Source organism: Sinohyriopsis cumingii, unplaced genomic scaffold (assembly GCF_028554795.1).
Source record: "Sinohyriopsis cumingii isolate HCF-2022 unplaced genomic scaffold, ASM2855479v2 utg000441l, whole genome shotgun sequence".
NCBI lineage: Eukaryota > Metazoa > Mollusca > Bivalvia > Unionida > Unionidae > Sinohyriopsis > Sinohyriopsis cumingii.
The window spans coordinates 1,297,133-1,311,043 of record NW_028315899.1 but is presented as its reverse complement, the minus strand read 5'-3'; the positions used below and the strand labels follow the sequence as shown (position 1 = coordinate 1,311,043).

The 13,911-nt window shown below is 33.7% G+C and overlaps 1 pseudogene; it reads right to left on the bottom strand.

The window, feature by feature from the left end:
• Positions 1–2,328: 2,328 nt before the first annotated feature.
• Positions 2,329–10,454, bottom strand: LOC149774046 (uncharacterized; annotated as a pseudogene).
• Positions 10,455–13,911: the final 3,457 nt, after the last annotated feature.

Genomic DNA, 13,911 nt, shown 5'->3' with positions numbered 1-13,911 from the left:
TTGTTTTTTGGAGTTGAAATCTAATGGCCTCTCTTTCTGTTTTCATTTTCCTACTTTTTATGTTTGAATATTTAATTGCAATCTCTTTAAATTTTCTTTTTAAAACTTCCCATTCTGTCATAACGTCCAAATTTTCATTTTGTTTAAATTTCTCTATTTCCTGTTTAATTTCGTGTATTAAACTGGTATCTTTTAATGAGGAGTTATTTAGCATCCACCTTCCCTTTCCTCTATCAGTTCATGTGTCCATTCAACATCATAGCTTTGTTTTCTTTTTATTTTTTATGGCTGAAAAGCAAAACTATTGTATTTGTGAAAATGTTTTATGGGGAGGGGGGTAGAATATCATATGTTTCAAGCTAATAAGAGTATGCTTATGTATGTTAAACATATCCAAATATACATGTTTAATTGTTTATATTTAAAGTTATTCATTATGTATTTTTCTTGTATCAATATTTAAAGCCAAAAAGAGGTTCACTGGATCAATTTCTTTTTCAATCATGGGTATTTTCAAACAAATTTAATATGACATTTTTTTCCTTACAACACAACTGTAACTCTGGTGTGAGCATGTCAAAAAATGTGTAATCACATCACTTATTAATACTGGCATCCTTTCTTTGATTTTTGTTTCAAAGCCTACACACAGGAGATTGGCCGTGCAGGTAGAGATGATTCCAGAGCCCAAGCCATTTTGTACTATAATGTTACAGATTTAGCACAAAGACATATTGACAAGGCCATCAAAGATTTTTGTAAGTCAGATCAGTGCAGAAGATTGTTTTTATCAGGGTACTTCAATGTGAATTTCCAGGAGGCTACTATTCAGGAATGTTGTGACATATTTGCCAAATATTCAACAGTCTGTGAGACCCACCATCATCCAATTTCCATCCCTTGAGCAAAGAAACCAAGTGATGCATGCAGTTCAAGACTATGTGACAGCAGATGGTACAGGATGTTTTGATGAACACAATCACATATTTAGTTTCAGAAACTTTTGAGTTCTGCAATACGGTTCAAGAAGTTGAACTTAACTTTCACCTACCACCATTACTGGCTTCAGCAATCCAAAGTATCATCACACAAAATAATTTTTTTATTAATAACAATTTTTACAACTTCCAAATATTTAACATTTATCCATCTGATTTCTCATCTTCTGTGCATTTAAGCAGCCAGCTGCATCCATTTACAGAATGGGTTTTAATCTTTCATCCAGTTAGCATGTAAAATAAGTGTTGTACTTGTAATATTCACCTTAACAGTAATAAGTATAGAATAAACAATACAGCCATTGGACAAGAGTATTTTTATTTTTTGTTGTGAATATGGTCATTTGGAGTGCCAGCCTAAACATGCAAATAGGCTAAAGTGTTACCTTGACCTTAAAAATGAGCCACCAGTGTCAAATAATATACATCATTATTAAAATCAATGCTACTCATTTGCATGATTAGAATCTAGCAATGCATAAAAAGAACTTAATGTGCATGCCACATAACTATCCATAATAAAGTAATTTAAATGATTGCATACACCAGTTATGTTCATACCTAACTAACTGAATAAACGTTAAGACATACAGATCTATAGACCTTGTGATCTAATCTTCATGGAGTCAATACCACAATGAATTTAATCTGGTCATTCTAACTTAATAGGATATTTTGTTCTGACTGACTGCCATCCTTTACAGACAAGGAAATTGAAATCTGAGCCAGAAGAGGGAGTGGGGTACACACTTTGAAGGGCTATCAAAATGATTAAGTTTTAATATTCATAAGGGTTAAAGGTATAACCACTTGGTCTAACATAAAATGCTTTACTGTTCAAACACCATGTAAACTCGTTTGGACTTGTGAACATAATGTAATGCACTTTTATCCTTGTTCCACACAATGTAATGCATACTTTTATCACTGTTCCTCACAATTTAATATAATTCAGTTTTATTGTTGTTCTTCACAATATAATGTAAAGCATGGTTTTATCTATGTTCCTCAAAATGTAATGCACACTTTTATCATTGTTAACTCAAAATGTAATGCAAAGCAGGGTTTTATCCATATGACTCACAAATCAACTTACACAGATACTTCATCACTGTGAAGAATAATAACAATTTATTTTCCTTTCTCATAATCAAATATAAATTTATGGTGCTGATTCCATGCTTCATAATCTTGTCGGGATAAAGATCCATCTGTAGGAGCAAGTATCTTTTCAAATTTATGAAACACTCTCCCTATTTGTGTCTTAAATGGACGAATATCTCCCAGGTCTTTAATAATCATCATCTCTTCTTCAAAGGCCTTCTTTTTCTTATGCATTTTTAACTTGTTTCTCAATTTTCTTGACAATGTGTTCCATTTGAAGGTCAGCAGGAATATGTGAATCTATTTTGCCCTCAGTGTTCACAAATAAGCCATACAAAGACTTGTTCGCAGTATGCAGGCTATATGATGCTTGCTGGTGGGCAAGAAAACGCAAAATTTCAAGTGCATATTTGCTGTGGGAATTAACTGCCTTAAAAACTGACATCATGTACTTGAAGGTAGTTAGTAATCTTGTCCTGTCAGGTACTTGGCAAACATCAAGGAACTGCATATACAACAGTCCCAGCTGTAGGACATTATGGGCATAATGCTTAACTCTGTCATGCTGAGCCTCAGACAACACTGATATCTTTTGCTCTTTTGGGATGAAGACTGTTGAAATTGAGCCATTTGGTAGTAGAAGTCTTAGCTGAGTTACAATCATCTCTTCAGTATCCATCTGTATCCTATTGGTAGCATCAGTGTTTCTTCCCAAGACATATTCATCAATGAATTTGTCCATAGTATCATTGAACCAGGATTCCATTTCCACCACGCACGCATCTTCTGGTGGAATGTGATTGGTTGGGGTATCAGTCAAAGTCTCCAGGCCAAAATAAACACAGAGAGCCTCAACAATGTAGCCCTTAATAAAAGAAACAGTGAAGTCTTTGTCATGATCATATTGATTTTTAACATCTGCATTGACTGTTTTTCTACTTAAACGAATTATTTCTGCATTCATTGTGCCTTTGTCAAATGACTCCTCATTGTACAAGCACTTAAACATTACAGTCAAAAAAATTCATGACAGTATGCCACATTTCAAATGTGATAGGGTAAAGGTGATTCAGTTTCTCTATTTCATTGAAGCAACCAGATCTAAGTCCTTTGCCACCAGTAAACCGCTCTCGTGTAAGCTGATCACCCCCAATGTATACTGGCAATAACTCTTTACCAGCAACCGTATATATTTCTTTCACTGCTGATTCATACTTGTCCAAAAAATAGAAACAACATCTGCATACTTTTGCTCATTCAGCGGAAGAACCTCTAAAAGCACCACTACATCTTCTTTGTCAGCTCCTCACTGTATGTACCCAATATATGAGTGGGCTGGGTCTTGTAGAGAAAGTCCAACTGTGGAAGGAACTCCTTAGCTACCCTTGATATGAGAACCCTGTAATCATTCTTTAATCTTCTTTCATCCTGGTTAGAAGGAATAAAGTGATAAAACTGTAAATCTATAGTCTGTCCCTGAATTTCATGTGGCATTTCATCAAAAGACTTTGTAATATGGCAGCTGACCCAAACCAATGTACCATTCCACCATGGTGATCAATTCTTTCATGTTTGACCCCTACAGAAACATTAATATTATCCCCAATAATCCTAAAAGGCTGGCCATTTCTGACTCCTTCCACAATATCATTGTAACAATGCTTCCCAATATCCTGTATAATGTGGTTGGCAGTTTGTAGGAAGTAGTTACACCTACTACCTGAAGACGGTCAAAGACCTGGTTTAAAAAATATGACAGTAATTATTGCACTGATCATCATATGCATAGTATTTACTTGATTATAAGTCCAACTGCAAACTTCACATACCCAGATCTGCTGTTGCATAATGCACCAAAAGATCTTGCTTTATGAAGTCTGTTATGAGTTATCTGTAGAATTAAAATAGACCTTGATCATCAGGTTAATTTTGGAAAGGCAAATGGGGTTCTATGTCGTTTGCAGATGGAACTGACCTCCAAGTGAGTACAAACAGTATAAGATCAATTTGTCAACATGGGTTTATTCCTTACCAATAAATCTGACTTGTCATACAGGTTCCTAGAAGACAAAACATACTTCCAAAGAACTCATAATGTAAAGTTATAATGAATGTTGATAGTACAAGGAATAAATCTATAACATTTTTTCAAGCAATAAGTAAAACAATGTTTTATCTCTGTGAAAGGCGTAAAATAAGTTAGCATGTCCAATATATAGTGTACAGTCTTTTGATCTGTAATAAGAAAGAAAAAATACTCAGTGTCAAAAATATTAGTTGCATTACATTGTGTCTCTGTTATCAGTCATGTATGAACAAAATATGTTTGACATGCTAAATAATATTTAAAATTTAACTCAGTTCCTGCAGGGTAAATTTTTTTTATCAAAGTAAGAACCGTCCAGTTATTTTGCATATTTTACCATACAAACTAATAGTTATAAAGACCTATCATGTCTCATCGACCTGTATTTGTTATTTCATCCGTAAAATAATGAAGTGTTGCTTTACTAAAAAAATTCTGTTCGTATGCCAACATCACTTCGTAATGTTAAGCAGGACTTTCCATCCAGTGACAACAAAATTGTGACATATTTGTACAAAATTAGTATGCCAATGAAATGTGGAAAATTAGACCAGCACTTTCCAAAGGCATAATACTCTTGTCTTTCAGGGCAAAGGGAATGTCTGTGATATCGAGGAAAACTAAAAGGAAAAGAATGAACAGAAACAATAAATAAAGTATAAATGAAAATGTTTTCACATGCAGTTATTTCAACATTTCTTGCCTTTTACGAAGCAGACTTAAATGAAAAGGGGCTGCCCATTTAGTATGTACGCATGGAAGGGGGGTTAACCCAAATGCATACGCTTGCATATGGGGGTGGGTGGGTCTACTAATAATGTATGTATGCATAGGAAACGGGGTGAGTGGGTGAAACCTTGATAATAATTTATCTAATACATAACCTGTTCAATTTTGTTCAGTTGGTGTTTGAATTTAAGACACTTTTTAAGGTTACTCAGCTTATTTCTTTGATGCAACCAGACATTCAACGTTGGTGGACTATCTGTTTTATTAATATTATTAATCTTGGATCGTTTCTGCATGGATTAAATTATAGGCCATTCTATAGAATTGGGGGTGGGGTGCATCAAGCATACGTGTGCAGATGGGGTGTGTGTAAAAAAGTATGCACTTCTACAGGAAGGGGAGGAGGGATCAAGCTTTGTCAGACTTGTTTGCGTATGTACTAAATGGATGGCCCCATACCCAGCAAAACAATGAAAACAGGTATAGAAATAATTATATTTTTACTGCAAAAAATCAAAACAGATACCGTTTTAATATAGACTTTAATTAACAGCCGCTAAGAGAAACTTCAACACTGGAATGCCTATGTTATTAAAGCCACTACTTAAATTCGCCATAATATAAGCCCAAATTGAGTTTAAATATTTCTCTTAGATTTTGCAAATTATTTGTAGAATCAAATATAAACATCATGATTATGTGATTTGTTTAACCAAACATTACCTAATATTAGTTCTGAAGTAGATAATTATCAAAGTACAATTATAAAAAGATCATGTAGCTATTGCAAGTATGAAAAGGAAAAAATGGAACTGCGGTCCAATAAGTATACAATTTTCTTTTTCTTTATTTTCTGTGAAAAGAAGAAACTCAGTAGTACTACTTATTGCATATTTACAGTTACAAGCATTACTAATAGCAGAAAAAGTAATCAAAATTAAATGGAACATTGAAGATGAAGTTATTCAAAGTGATCAATTCAAACCAATTGAAAATAATAAATTTTCTCTCATCTGTGTTTTAATCACTTTTGAACTAATTACTTTTAGTTTTCTCTAATATCACAAAGATATACATAAAGTAAATATTAAAATGGTACCTAATAATACTTCTTTTTGACTGGTCAAGAAATGCTTTGTTAATACACATGCTAACGTATAACACTTGCAGAATCTTAAGAACAAAGAAGAGGAAATTGCAAAAAGGTATGCAACATGTAACACAGCTTTTTATGGAAATTGGAACAAATAAACAACAAAATACCAAAAAGATAATCACTTTTTCATGAACACATTCATCCAGTAGGACAATTATCAGTACCCTCTAAAGTCTAGAGAGTTCATGAAATCTGTAGGACATAAGAAGGCTGTAAGCAAGTCAAAAGCGTGGAATTAATTTAATGCTACCAACTCTGCTTGTTGGCACCGAAACAGCCAGAAGGCTCTCCAGAAGAAATAGCTGACATGTTGCTATTTCGACCACTAGTTTGTGAAAATCAAACTCTTTTAAATTTGGATAGTCCTTTTGAAATAGATAAATGTTGTCAGATCTAACACGCTTTTGTGATGCACTTTTTCAATATCCATTAAAATGGAATTCTTTTCTGCCATTTTGATACTTTTGATTTGCAGTATTGTTTCAGCAATTGTGGCTGCATCAGTATAAAGCACACAGTGCAATAATTCTGCTCTGTCTTGGTTTGAAATATCCCCAGCAACAAACCTTTGTCTTAAAACATCATCAATCAATTTTTCTGCACCTGACTGCTGCTCCATGGTACTGCGTGGGATATTAATAAAACTCCAGCAATGAGAAGAAGACCTATAAAAAATTGGATTACAGTACGAAAAATGAATTGGGTTTATTTCACAGAAGTTTCTAAGGAATTGTATATCACCTGCCATATGCTTATCAGAAATATCCATTTTAAAAGTATGTGTTTGCGTGCCTGTCACATTATCCTAACACCAGGCCAACCAGTCCTAACACTAACAACTTAATACTGTGCACTAAGTGGGGCAGCTGTTAGTACCATAGTTACAAGTCTTTGATATGACTCGGCCAGGGCTCGAACCCACAACCTTCTGCATCCAAGGTGGATGCTTTAACCTCTAAGCCACCGGAACAGTCCCATTATTAAAAATGTATATGACCTTGACCAAGGGTTGTAGGTGACTGGATGTGTAGGCTATTGAAATGATACTTAATAATGATGTTACTGACCAAATATTGTAACTATACCTCAGTGTTTTATGAACTCATAATCATGCAGAAAAACTGAAACTAAAATCTTAAGCAAAATGCTGACAGTGGTGCAATCGCTGACGGACAAAACAAGTAACATATATCTCCCCTGCTAATGCAGGTAAGGCAACAAAATTCAAACTAGGGACCAAATTATGTTCGTTAATGCAAAGGTGTTGTTTGAAAGCTTTGTTTTTAGTAATAACACCATCTGTGAAGGCTGACAGCAGACCTTTGAGTAAATTGTAAAGTGCTTGTAGTCATAAAGCTTCAGTCTGTTCATATTTTGTTCCTTATTTTGAGTACAATAAGTATAATAAAGATATTTATGTTTATATTTTTGGTAACAGGAACCATGTAATTTGAATCATAATGGTCATTTACACAAATCTGAGAGAACTTCATACCATCCAGATATTTATAAAGATTGATTACAATTTGCCAAATACATTTTGAACAATGGACAATAGAAATTTTTCATGCGTTGACAAGAGATGATGCATGATGTATGCGGTCTCAAACCAAAATTTCACTAGTCATGTGATCTGAAAGGAAAATAGTTTGAGACATATTAGCAATGAAATTTAGTATGGATTAAACCCATCATGATGTTTACCGGTGTACAGCAAACATTGTATGGAGCAGTATGTTTGTCAATGGCTCTTTGAGGTTGCTTTATACAGGTTCAATTAGTAAACACAAATAAGCACATGCATTGAAATTATTTTACTAAGTAACAAAGGAGAAACTATTACATAACTGCATCTTTTTTCCTAAAAACATAAATTATGCCACTTTCCCCCAAAATTAGAGCAAAAATAGTTACTTTGGTAAAGTGCTTTGACTGAAAACTTACTGCTTTTCAATAACTGGGAGAGCAGGATCCGTTTGTGCCTCTTTTGTCAAGGAGAAAGTCTCCATCTGTATTCCTTGCGTGATTCCAACTGGAAAAAGATTCTTTACCTTTTGGTACCTGCTGCGACACATGACACCTGAATTATGGTAATGAATTTGAATAATAAATTACAACTTTTCAATAATTTACATGTAGTCTGTACAGGCTGTAATAATGTTTTCATTCAAACCTGTTATTAACAGTAGCATACTTTAGGCAATCACTAATTTCCAATATTCTTTCATCAACACAAGTACCAAACTAGGGAACAATGAACCATTATTAAGACATCTGTCTTTTACGATGAGGTTTGAATAGTATAATACAGTATATATCAACGTTCTACCATAATCATACTCCACTAACATCTATTTAAAATGATTTAATATGCATGTTAGAATACTACACACACACACACACACACACACATATATATATATATATATATATATATATATATATATATATATATATATATATATATATATATATATATGTGTGTGTGTGTGTGTGTGTGTGTGTGTGTTCATACTGACATTACACAAGTACAAAAGGAAAATATTAGGATTTTCAGAATAGTCAAACCTAAATGGATATCTGCATAAGCAAAGAAGCCAAGAATATTCAAAACAATAAATGTATAAATAAGATGGCAATTAAATTAAACTATTCATAGATTAAAAGTAAGCAGTCATCTCAGAATATGTATTCAGAATACTCAATAGTGATCTGACAATAAGGCAACAACATCAAGACTCTACCAGTGCGTGAAGAACCAGTGTTTGTTAGCTCGTTAGCACAATCATTCCAAAATGTATTCACTCTAATGCATGGTACTCCTCCTGCTTCTAAAACATATGGGTTCAGAAAATCTTTTTCTTCCTCTGACCACTGTATTCTCGACAAGGTAGGATCCTGAATAAAATCAAATACCAGCATGTGTACATAATAGTATTAATATCAGCTGGAAAAGTACAAAATAAAGTGTAATGCTGATTTTCAAAATTTTACCATCTTTTTTTGGGGGTACAATCATCATCACATTTATTACACCATTCAAGAGTCATCCTCCAAAACCAAAACCAATTTTTTAAACAAATTATTTCAGTAACAAAGAAAATTAAATCTTTATTCTTAATTACATCTTTCTATTCTTATTTATGTTATGAGTGTAAAAGTGACATGTCTTAAAGTTTAAGATTATATTTATTTTATGTATATACTGATTTCAAAAGATCCTTATATACTTATTTCATGATCTTAAGAACTGGGTAAATCGAGTAATTGTTTCTTTGACTCTTGTTGAGGGGTCTTTCCGGTTGGCGATGTGGAATATCTTCCTCTTTTTCCCTTTGGAACATTAGGTGTCTTTGAACAAGTGTGGAAGAATGTTGGTATTCGCTCCATCTTCAGGCCACCTGCATTTACATATGATTATCTCTTATAAATCAATCCCACAAAATCTGTATTGATCCTGATGGACGATATGTGGTTCTGATATGACCTGTTCATTGAAATGTGCAAATCTTTCCAGAACTAACCTGTGTACACTTTAGACACATATCGGTAATTGGTAACAGCCATATCAAGTGTGAAATTGAAAATGGCCACAGGACAGATGGTGGTGTTATTTCACGTGGATTTACAAGTAACCAAACATAGGATCAGCTCTGGAAATATAATGTACACGTCACCAAAAAACCCTTCAAAGTGTATAAAATGTACACCGATGTGAGCAGCCAAATTTGGAAGCAGATAATTGCAGCTTTTAATGAATAGCTGACATCAGTCTCTCATCCGAAAATCAAATCAATATCATAATAGGTGAAGGACTGATTTATCAGCCTACTAAAGAAATTTAAGTGGATGGGTGGCTTAGGTGGGGGGTGCAGAGGGTGAAATGAAGTTAATGCAGTTTGCAGGAAATATGCTCTAAATATTAAAGAAGAGGTCAGAAATATATTTTAACACGTATTCTACTTATAGAACTTAAAAGCTCAACCTCATTCTGCATAACAGCACAACATATGAATCATGCATTTGTAAAAAAATTGTCCTGGACGTATTAATGTTGTTTGTCAAAATCTTGGTAATAATATAAGAATCACGGATGTCTTAAGGCCTGGACCTATTTCAAACTATCGAACTGTACGGTTGCCAAAAAATAATCAGTATAAAAAGATTATGCCGCGCCTAGTTATGTATAGGGTCGAGTAAAATGGTATTTACACCCCACCCTACTACGACTTGAGACAAATTTTAAAGAATATTAACAAGTAGAACTCATCGTAGTGCATCATTTCCCCACATAGGACACATTTTTTCAACACTTCTATGCAAGAATATATCATGTTGTGAGCCATGCTGATGAAAATGCGTGCTTACCTTCCTTGTACATTGCGCAATTTCAACATGACGGAGGGCGTTACCTGACCCTCATATAGGACTCACGGTACTAATTCCACTCCAATGGTAAACATATGGAAACACTATCATATTCAAAATTCAATAACTTCAAATTTATGGGTGCTGATAATGACACCTATAATTCTTCATGCACATTTAACCTTGGTACAAGCTTATGTGTGGAGAACGCCATATGACCCGCGGCACTTTGTTTACATACATGTGCATGAAACACGTGTTATTGATTCTGCACCAAATGAATCAGGTGCTACTTTCAGTATTGAGTACTCCTGAGTCAAGCCTGTAAAAATGCTAAAATTACATCAGTAGAAATTTCTCAATATTTTTTTACATTACACATAGGATAAGCTCTCAAAAGATATTTTTCCTAAAATTTTAATTTTCATTATTAACCAATTAGGGACCACCAAACCTGTAAATACTCCATTATTTCTTCACCCATTTCTAGACTGGTTCACAGTTCTTCCGTATAATTAGTACCTTGTGTCCATAACGGAGTGGAGAGAGGTCAGGGAACCAGACTATATAATTGCCTGCAGTCGGAATACTTCCACAATCTACCATGCCTAATGCTCAGTCACATATATTGTTGGCGCCTTACTAAAATTAGAAACTACTTTGAGTTAGGGCTGCAAAACGGTTTGCTTGTTTGGTAACTAGCTTTGACAGGTAGACTAGCAAAGGAGATCATATTCGCAACTTGGGCTTCAAAGGAACAATCAATTTTGTTTACGTATTTATATATGCCTGCAACAAACGTAAGTATCGTGATGGTTTAGGGCTAAAGAGAAGCATGACAATTGATTATAATGACAGTGAACGTCGATCTTGCATAAGACACATATTGTCTGTTCCAACCGCATTTTCAGAAGGGAATTCCAAATAGCAGTTGATTTCTGGAAATTAACATCATAAAAAGGGATTATGTGTAGTGTTGGTTATGTGTATTGTTGGTTCGTTGGTAATAGCTCTGAGTAGTACAATGTGTTATGCTCTTAAACTATGCAAAGAAAAGAACAGAAACCAACAAGTTTAGTAAAATCAATAAATAATTTATTTATCAAAGTTATGTTGTGAATATTTAAGAGGCACTTACGGCATTGGGAATTAAATCCCCCAAATAATCATAAACGTCCTATCACAAGTCCAAACTTATGAAATGTTCCAAATGAATTCCAATAGTCTCGGATCTCCTGATGCACCGTAACAATACTATCCAGAATGTGTTTGAATAATCCCAAACTGTTGTTTCAGTTCAAAAAGTCAGCAAACTCACTCTAAATTCAGTAAACAATTTTTAAAACAATACTTATTTTAGATTTATATCTGAATATAAATGCAAACTCCAATTATATGTTCATACAGAATGATATGAAACAGGAATGAATAATTGTTTATGAAACCTCTATTTATACATAATTCACTTGACCTGAAAAACTAATCATTTCCATGGAAAATTCCACTAACCCTTGAGCTCAAATTCTGTTAAATATCTATTTTTACTACTAGTAACAATGACAAAAGTCAGGTATGCAGAAACAATATCAACAACCCTCATTCACAATCATGACAAAAGTTAAATGTGCATGACATAGTAATTAACCAGAATACTTTAATTAAAATCTGATAGTATACTTTCTGCATAAAATCACTGTTTAGGTTTTATTTTTGTATGTAGAATTATTCGCATTTTAATGTAATCTGACATAATTCGATAAAATACACATAAAAACTGTTCAATCGCAAGCCAGTCACTTTTTCTGTAAAAGCTTTTAAACAATTCTCACAATAGCTGCACTGCATTCTATGACTATTATTTGAACAAATAAAACAGAAGCTATTCCAGTCAAGTAGATTTCAGCTTTTTGTGCCATTTATTTAAGTGAATCAGATTTTTAATAATATGGCGTGTCTTTGAAAACTTGATCTGTAAGGCTGCAAAAGGTACTGGGTTTTACTTCTCTAAGATGTCGCACAAATTCTTCCAAAACATCAACTAATTTTTATTAATTCTTCGGTTATGTATTGTGATTAAAGGTTTTAGGGATTCTTTAAATTGAACTTGTAAACATTTTGTCCAACAACAATGCACAGTAGATTTAGTAATTGTGTATGTCTCTGTTATACATTTATTGAATGAAATGTGAATGCCCTGGTTATTGTATAAATGTCTAGGCGATTTTCATTCAATCTCGTAGATTAGTTTGTTCTTCTTAGGTTTAGTTTTTCAGCTAGTTTGAATAAATGTCATATTTCCGGTTGTTTTTTATTGTCTTTTTATATCTTCCGTGATGACTTTTATTAACGTTTGAGGACAATACATACATTTTAGTGACTTTATTACTTCGTTATGTGTCTCAAGTTGATGTTTAACTATCATGTTGTTGAGAGTACTCTCTTGTAAAACTTCGGTTTTGTGATCAATTGGAATTCGCACGACACGCATGTTTCAAATGTTTAATCATACTTGTAACATTTTAAATATTGGTTACTTTTGAAAAATTGATTCTTTCGTGTTCTGCTAACTATGTATTGTGAGTCTATCATTCACTCTAACTGAATAATGTTTTCCGGCGGCTCACCAGTTTGTTGTTTATGTTCAGTCCACTCGCTTAACACAGAATGCATTAAATTACGGGCAGCAACTACCCTTGTAATAAATAATTTAAATGAATAATTCCTTTCAAACTAAATCAAAATACAGGATTAAACACATCTGGAAACTGACATTAAAACAATAAACAGAAATCAATAACTAGTAATGCACGAATTGTCCACTTCTTCAGCTTATAGACAGTCAACAGGTCTACATTGTGACATTTTTCTTACTCGAACTATGTCGCAATACCTCGCACGTACATATTTCACAACACAGCCCCATGTCACAACAGAACCCATCTGACCTTTATCATCCAATGAAAAATTAAAGTAAATTCGTAAACAGATTCATTATTAAGATTGAAATAAATACTTGTAACCGCATACATGTATTTATAACTCATTACAATCTACAGTCATGTGCCAAAAGTAAAGACACGTTATAGATGTACATAACATAACTGTTATTAATATCGTAGGTTTATCATTTGATTTCGAATTCGTTAGGGCCTGAGGTGGTCACATATGGCACAGGATAAAATGATATCCATTGTGATTCTTGCATTGTTATCATCGTCGGTGGCATGACAAACAGAGTGAGCTCTGACTTGGAACATTTGCAAGAATCATCAATCACTTCCCTTTATAAGTTAGTAATACAAATCTACCAGTTCTCTGCCCGTTGTTCTTTGTGTCTTATTGTTAACCATGGCGGCTGTGTGTCTATGAGGGATGAAGAGTTTTCAACGTCTCCTTCTGCCTTTTCCTTGCTGTGGCGTAGCGGAGGAATTAATATATTTGCGAGAAGCCTGAAGCGAATTTATAAGGTA